Genomic DNA, 7,629 nt, shown 5'->3' with positions numbered 1-7,629 from the left:
CTCCCTCTCCCTCCTTCCCTCCACCCCCCAAAACTCCCTCCCCCTCAGGGACTCACTCCTCCCACTCACTCCCCCTCCCAATAACATACAAGCCACCGGGCCGAGGCTCTCTCCTGGGACGGAGAGGCCCAGAGTTTATTTACCACAGGGACTGAAATTAGTGTTGCGGCCTGCTTCTTACCGATGCGACCTGAGGCTCGGTTGATTTGTGTGGCGGAGGCTCCATCTGCCCTGCCGCTGGGACACTGCTTTTAAAGCGCCGCCATCTTGTAACGGAGCCGCTTTCAGGCGCGAGCGCCCGGGCCGCGTGCTGCGTCATCGCCGGTGCGTAATCTGCTGCGTCACCGCGTCGGAGTCCTGACGGCGCACGCCCCCGGGGCGGCGGGACCCGTGGAGTGAAGGGCCGTCTAGATTGTTTCCCCAGAGACAGGCTGTCAGGCCCGCTGAGATTGCCCAGCATATTCTGCACTGTCCACCATTAGGGGTCAACGCATGTTCGCAGCATGGCTGCTGCTTGGTGAAGTGCCTGTACACTCTGCAGCCTCATACTGATGGTAGAATGTGGGAGAGCTGCCAGGCCTGTCAAGGTGAGCACCGCCTGAGCTCAGTTCAAGGCCTTGGATCATTGTACCAAGAGGTGGGAAGGTCCTCTTCCGAGAGACCTCTCTGAGAGAGAACTTCAGTGCTTTGATGACCTCTTGTATTTGACCTCATGTGAAGCGTATGCTGATGAGGGAGTTGGAAGTCTCACAAGTGCCCCTGTCATGTGTGTCCCTGTCATGTGTGTCTCTGTCATGTGTGTCCATGTCATGCACCTTAGTACCCGGTGAGGTGGACAACCTGGCACTATGTTTATCAACTGGCACATTTTGAGGTATCTCACGCTCATCCCACTCCTCTGAGGATGTGGATTTGATTTATTATTGGCAAATCTATTAGCATACAGTGAAAAGTATTGTTTTCTGCTCCTAGATCGTGTGATCTTTGAGTAAACAAATGATTTGTGGTGAGTGACTGTTCTGACTTCCAAGTGGCCCCTGGGTAATCTCTGCTCTGACTCTTTACCCACAGAAAAAAAAGAAAGAAAAGTATTGTTTCTTGCACACTATGCAATCAAAGCATAAAACGCAAAGGAGAGAGTGCAGAATGTAATGTTACAGTCATAGCTAGGGTGTAGAGAAAGATCAACTTGATGTGGTCTGATGGCAACAGGGAAGAAGCTGCTCATCCAATGTCCTCCGCTGCCTCCAGCACTTCTCCCCTCCAAGTACCAGATTGTGCAATAGACAGCAGACAATAATCTAGGGTACCCAGATGGTGCATATTGCTGGGCTCCCCCAAATCAATTGGGACATTGAAACTCCATCTTCAGAAGACCAAGGGCCCTTGTAGTCACATGTCTCCTCTACTGTTAAGACTTAAGAAATAGGAACAGGAGTGCAGAACATTATGCGGTGATGCAGTATTTGGAATTTGCTCCTTCACTTAATAAGATCATAGTTAATCCATACATCCACTTATCTCCATAGTCCTTTATTACCCTACTGATTTTTTAAAAATATTGATCGCAGCCTTGAAAATGTTCAGTTTGTGTTGGGATTGCATGAACGAGTCAAAAGCCACATAGAATCATAGAAACCCTACAGTACAGAAAGAGGCCCTTCGGCCCATTGAGTCTGCACCGACCACAATCCCACCCAGGCCCCACCCCCAAACAAATTTTACCCACGTGTTGTGTGGATACTTCTTGTACCTCGGGTTTTGACTGTGGAGAGGCGAAAGCTGGAGAAATTAGGAGTCACTAAGGATATAGGAGACATGGCAATTTCCCAGAAACCTCACACACATCTGCTGGACCCTCTTACAGTGGTTACAAGCAACTTGAACATTCAGGGAGTGGAATCCCTTCCTGTTCACAGATACCTGGCTGCTGTGAGGGAGCCTTGATGGCCACTTGAGCACAGTCAGTGATCCCTTGTGTCTGGGAAACCCAGCCACGGGCCCAACGCCAACACTTCTCTTTGTCTGACTGGCTGACTGGGAGTGAACTCAACATACCAGCTCGTTAGAGTTTAGAAGAATGAGAGGAGATCTCATTGAGACGTATAAGATGATGAATGGGATGGATAGGATAGAGGTGAAAAGACTCTTCCCGCTCAAAAAAGACAATAGGACTAGGGGGCACAGCCTCAAGATAAAAGGGGGGCGGTTTAGAACGGAGTTGAGGAGGAACTTCTTCACTCAAAGGGTGGTGAATCTCTGGAATTCTCTGCCCGTTGAAGTGGTGGAGGCTGCCTCGCTAAATATTTTTAAGACGCGGGTTGATGGGTTTTTGATAAGAGAGGGGATTAAGGGTTATGGGGAGAGGGCGGGAAAGTGGAACTGAGCAGCGACAGATCAGCCATGATCTTATTGAATGGCGGGGCAGGCTCGAAGGGCTGGATGGCCTACTCCTGCTCCTATTTCTTATGTTCTTATGTACATCACGTCGTGACCTCTTTGGGCTGTGGACTGGGAAATGTCACAGATGATCCCTGGAACGAACCAGCACCAAAAAGGTGGATGATGTCCTGCTCCTGGGGGAACTCATCCGGAGTTGCAAATCTGAGTGCCTCTCATTCTGATTGTGGCATCATCGTGGGAAAGATTGCCCCTCCTGACAAACAAGCAGTCACCTGGCTAATCCACATGAGAGTGGCCAAGTGTGAGATTCTGCAAATGTGTCAGAGAAGCACGGAGGTGGATTTTATGTGGGAATGGGTCATGCATCCCCCTTGCCCCGGTCTTAAAACTGGTCAGCACATTACAATTTCCCTCACTACAAGAAGGATGTGGAAGCTACTGAGAGGGTACAGAGGAGATTTACAAAGAACAAAGAACAACCCAGCACAGGAAACAGGCCCTTTGGCCCAACGAGCCCGTGCCACCATTTCAACAAAGCATTTTCCTACACCTACCCTGCCCCGTGTGTATGTGAATGGTACCCCTAATGTAGCCAGATTCAGGGGAGAATAGTGTAGGGTCAATTTGGTACACCAATCAGCCTAAGAGCACATCTTTACAAGCATGTTGCCTGGATTGGGTGGCGTGTCTTATGAGGATAGGTTGAGGGAGCTAGGTCTTTTTCCCTGGAGAGACGAAGGATGAGAGGCGACCTGATAGAGGTTTATAAGATGTTGAGAGGTATAGGTCGGGTGGATTCTCAGAAGCTTTTTCCCAGGGCTGAAATGGTTGCCACAAGAGGACGCAGGTTTAAGGTGCTGGGGAGAAGGTACAGAGGAGATGTCAGGGGCAAGTTTTTCACTCAGAGGGTGGTGAGTGAGTGGAATCGGCTGCCGTCGGTGGTGGTGGAGGCGAAATCGCTGGAGTTTTTTAAGAAACTTCTGGATGAGTACATGGGATTTAATGGGATTGAGGGTTATAGATAGGCCTGTAGATAGGGATATGATCAGTGCAAATTGTGGGCCGAAGGGCCTGTTTGTGCTGTAGTGTTCTATGTTCTATTATTGGCCAGGCATCCAGCTGCCCCACTGCAGTTGGCACTCTGAGCATAGCCTCAACTGGACTCTCGTTCCCATCAGAGAGGGAGTCCCACTTAGAGAGCTACAGGCTAGCTTGACTGGCTGGCAGCTCTGCAGTCCCAGCAGCGCCAGAGGAGAGTAGTGGCCACTGCTGCAACTACAACAATGTTAGACTTCACCTTATTGTCTAACTAATAAGGTTGACGTCAAATTGAACCTAAGCTTAGTGATGAAAATTTGTACGTGGATTTTGGATTCCTTTGTTAAGAAGTGCTAAAGACTGTAATGTACATAAGAACATAAGAAATAGGAGCAGGAGTAGGCCATCTAGCCCCTTCGAGCCTGCCCCACCATTCAATAAGATCATGGCTGATCTGAAGTGGATCAGTTCCACTTTCCCGCTTTCTCCCTATAACCCTTAATTCCCTTGTCTGTCAAAAACCTCTCTACCCGTGACTTAAATATATTTAGCGAGGCAGCCTCCACCACTTCAACGGGCAGAGAATTCCAGAGATTCACCACCCTTTGAGTGAAGAAGTTCCTCCTCAACTCTGATCTAAACTGCGCCCCCCTTATCTTGAGGCTGTGCCTTCTAGTCCTGCTTTCCTTTCTGAGCGGGAAGAATCTCTCTACCTTTACCCTATCCATCCCCTTCATTATCTTATACATCTCTAATGTAGCTTTAAAAAAGAGCACTTCAAGGGAGCTGAAGTTACAGCTAGGGCATATTTGCACATTGGGCTCCAGCCAGTCTAGGTTAACAGTAAATAGATGCTAAAGCTATAAAGCTAATTAGCTAGAAGAATGAGCTGAGGATGGGACCTCGAGATAAGGGGTACAAATTAAGGAGTGCTCTTTCTCTTGGTCAAGAATTGAAAATATTTTGATTTGATTTGAGTTATTGTCACATTTATTATCATACAGTGAAAAGTATTGTTTCTTGCACGCTGTACAGACAAAGCATACTGTTCATAGAGAAGGAAAAGAGAGAGTGCAGAATGTAGTGTTACACTTAGGGTGTAGACAGATAACAGCTTAAACAAAGGTAGGTCCATTGAAAAGTCTGATGGCAGCAGGGAAGAATCTGTTCTTGAGTTAGTCGGGACATGAGCTCAGACTTTTGTCTCATTTTCTCGATGGATGAAGGTGGAAGAGAGGATGTCCGGGGTGCATGGGGTCTTAATTATCATGGCTGCTTTTCCGGGGCAGTGGGAAGTGTAGACAGAGTTAATGGATGGGAAGCTGTTTTGCATGATGGATTGGGCTTTGTAGTTCCTTGCAGTCTTGGGCAGAGCAGAAGCTGTGGTCCGGAAAGAATGTTTTCTATCAGTGAAAAGTGGGTCACAGGTTGTGAGTTGTATTGATTCAGGTGCCTGTATTTGGGCTAAATGTTGCAAAGCGACCATACAAAAACCGGGGTGAAGCACTGATGTCTTTGTTGTTGCCACTAACTCTGCTTCAAGGCGTGAGGAGATGAGAAAGGGCAGATAGCTTGCCGCAGGATTACAGCAGCTACCTGAGGATATTACACAGAGCTGTATAAAAGCACTATCTTGTGGTTTCACCCCAGCTCACATCAGAGTGTGAGATCTCTTGGCTGATGAAGATGTCTGGGTAACCTAGATCCGTGTGAATTGCCACGTAGTGACAAACAATATCTGCACTTCAATAATCATTCATTGACAGTGGTCTGGTCTGGAGAAATCCTGAGGATGTACTATTTAAACTGCCTCTCCTACACAAATTGAAACTCGCACTGCTGATCCAAACGGGGCTAAGGAGGTAATGTGTAGTTACTGCACCCTCTTGTGACCAACCCTCAGATTATTGCTGTGAAAGCTGTATGATTGAACAGTAAGGAGTTTATACACATCATCTCTTACCTGACAGTGTTGTCAGACTCCCAGCTGTATGGACCTGTTGGCAGGGCTGGGGGGGTGGTGTTTGGGCTGCGTTCGCGCTGGATAAGGACGCTCACTGTGGGAAATTAGTGGTGGCAGAGTGCGAAAGTACTGGCTCCAATCTCACCCTCTATTCTTGCCTACTATTCGCAGACTCCATTTGAGTTTCTCAGCACCCTCCCATTCTCGGAGCTTATTCTCTGTATCATCATCGCACCCAATTCTCACTAACTCGGGCGACACAGTGGGTTAGCACTGCTGCCTTACCGTGCCAGGGACCCAGCATTCAATTCTGGCATCGGGTCACTGTCTGTGTGGAGTTTGCACGTTCTCCCCATGTCTGCGTGGGTTTCCTCTTGGTGGGGGGGTGCATGGGGGCTTCGGTTTCCTCCCACAGCCCAAAGATGTTCGGGTTAGGTGGATTGGCCATGCTAAATTGCCCCTTAGTGTCGGGGGATTAGCTGGGTAAATATGTGGGGTTACGGGGATAGGATCTGGGTGGGATTGTTACTGGAGTAGACTCGATGAGCTAAATGGCCTCTTTTTGCACTGTAGGGATTTTTTGTTTCTAACTCCTCACTAATCCACCTCACTAACCGTTCTTGTTAATCCATTCTCTCAAAACATTCTCTATACCTGATTTCCAAAGCTCCGCATTCTCAGACACCCCTCCATTCTCATTCACCCCCTCTATTTTCAGACACCCCCCCATTCTCAGACATATCCTCCATTCTCATTCATCCCCATTCTCATTCATCCCCATTCTCAGACACATCCCCCATTCTCATTCACCCCCTCAATTTTCAGACATCCTCCATTCTCATACACATCCTCCATTCTCAGACACCCCCCATTCTCATTCATCCCCATTCTCAGACACCCCCCCGTTCTCATTCATCCCCATTCTCAGACTCCATCCCCCATTCTCAGACATCCCCTCCATTCTCAGACACCCCCTCCATTCTCAGACATCCCCTCCATTCTCAGACACCCCCTCCATTCTCAGACACCCCCCCCAATTCTCAGAAACCCCCTTTTCTCAGACACCCCTCCATTCTCAGACACCTCCCAATTCTCAGACATCCCCTCTATTCTCAGACATCCCCTCCATTCTCAGACAACCCCCATTCTCAGACACCCTCCCCATTCTCCGACACCCCTCTATTCTCACACTCCCCATTCTCACACTCCCCCTCCCCCCTCCGTTTACAGACAACCCCCATTTTTGACTGCCCCATTCTCAGATCCTCCCATTCTGCACTCTCTATCCTCAGCTGCCTCCCCCCGTCCCACCCCACCCCATTGATTTATTATCAGAAATAGGGAGCCCCATTTCCATGTCAATGTGGTCTGTGTGTGAGATGGGTTGAGGGTTAAATAATGGTCAGTGTAGCTGGGAAAACCGCTTTGCTCCTCCACATCTCACCGGGGAATCTCTCACATCTCACCTGAGAGGGTGGTGGAGCTGCGGACATGCACTGAATGTACCCTTAAAGCACGTTCTTCCCCTCGTCTGTGAGTTTGGGGAAAATACTTCTACGACGCACAGAGAATGCTTTCTGTCTCCGATCTGGAGACTCACTGAGTAACAGTGCTGGAGCTCAGAGGCAGGAAATTGCTTTGTCCTGGGAGAATGATGGGTTGTGCCCAGTTGAGGCTGGCCCAAAAATAGCACCAGAAATTGGGCTATGGGTTTCACTCCTGTTGTTCCTCACTGCCCTGGAATTTGGGCCGTTTGCCTCAATGGCAAAGACCCCAGGAAGAGGGGAGAATGAGCAAGATGAGGTCTCATTTCTCCCTGACTCATGGTTGAGTTGTGTGTCTTTCTGGCAGGCCTGCAGGTGGCAGCCTTGCTTTATATTTACATATTGAGGGGTGGGCTGCAGTTGCTGAGACTCTGCGATATGTGCACACACTTTGAATGAGACTTGCATCATATCGTGTACCTTATAATTAGTGACCCACTGGGAAGATACAGAGCAGGCAGGTCACCATCAATATTGACCTGACACCAAAATGTTCGAGCTCCAACCTGCACCATCTCTTCACCTGTCATCAGAATATGGGAACTTAGACCTAGGAGCAAGAGGAGACCATCCAGCCCATTGAGTCGGCTCTAGCATTCACGGCTGGTCCCAACTCTCCTGTCTGCTGAATACAAGGTCAAAGGGCAGGAAGAATCCGATTGTTGTGGTACATGTGGGTGC

At 48.8% G+C, this 7,629-nt stretch overlaps 1 protein-coding gene across 2 annotated transcripts in view; it reads right to left on the bottom strand.

Annotated features, from left to right (window-relative positions):
* Positions 1–296, bottom strand: part of usp44 (ubiquitin specific peptidase 44) — a 46,621-nt gene extending 46,325 nt beyond the window's left edge. For both annotated transcript variants that reach the window (XM_080207136.1, XM_080207137.1), the window contains exon 1: positions 182–296. The gene's annotated coding sequence lies outside the window, so the exon portion shown is untranslated. The remainder of the gene's footprint in view (positions 1–181) is intronic.
* Between the last annotated feature and the right edge of the window lie 7,333 nt (positions 297–7,629).

This window comes from Carcharhinus amblyrhynchos, chromosome 19 (genome assembly GCF_965287045.1).
Source record: "Carcharhinus amblyrhynchos chromosome 19, sCarAmb.v2.hapA, whole genome shotgun sequence".
Classification (NCBI taxonomy): domain Eukaryota; kingdom Metazoa; phylum Chordata; class Chondrichthyes; order Carcharhiniformes; family Carcharhinidae; genus Carcharhinus; species Carcharhinus amblyrhynchos.
The sequence above is the reverse complement of the archived record's forward strand: the minus strand, read 5'-3'. Positions and strand labels throughout refer to the sequence as shown.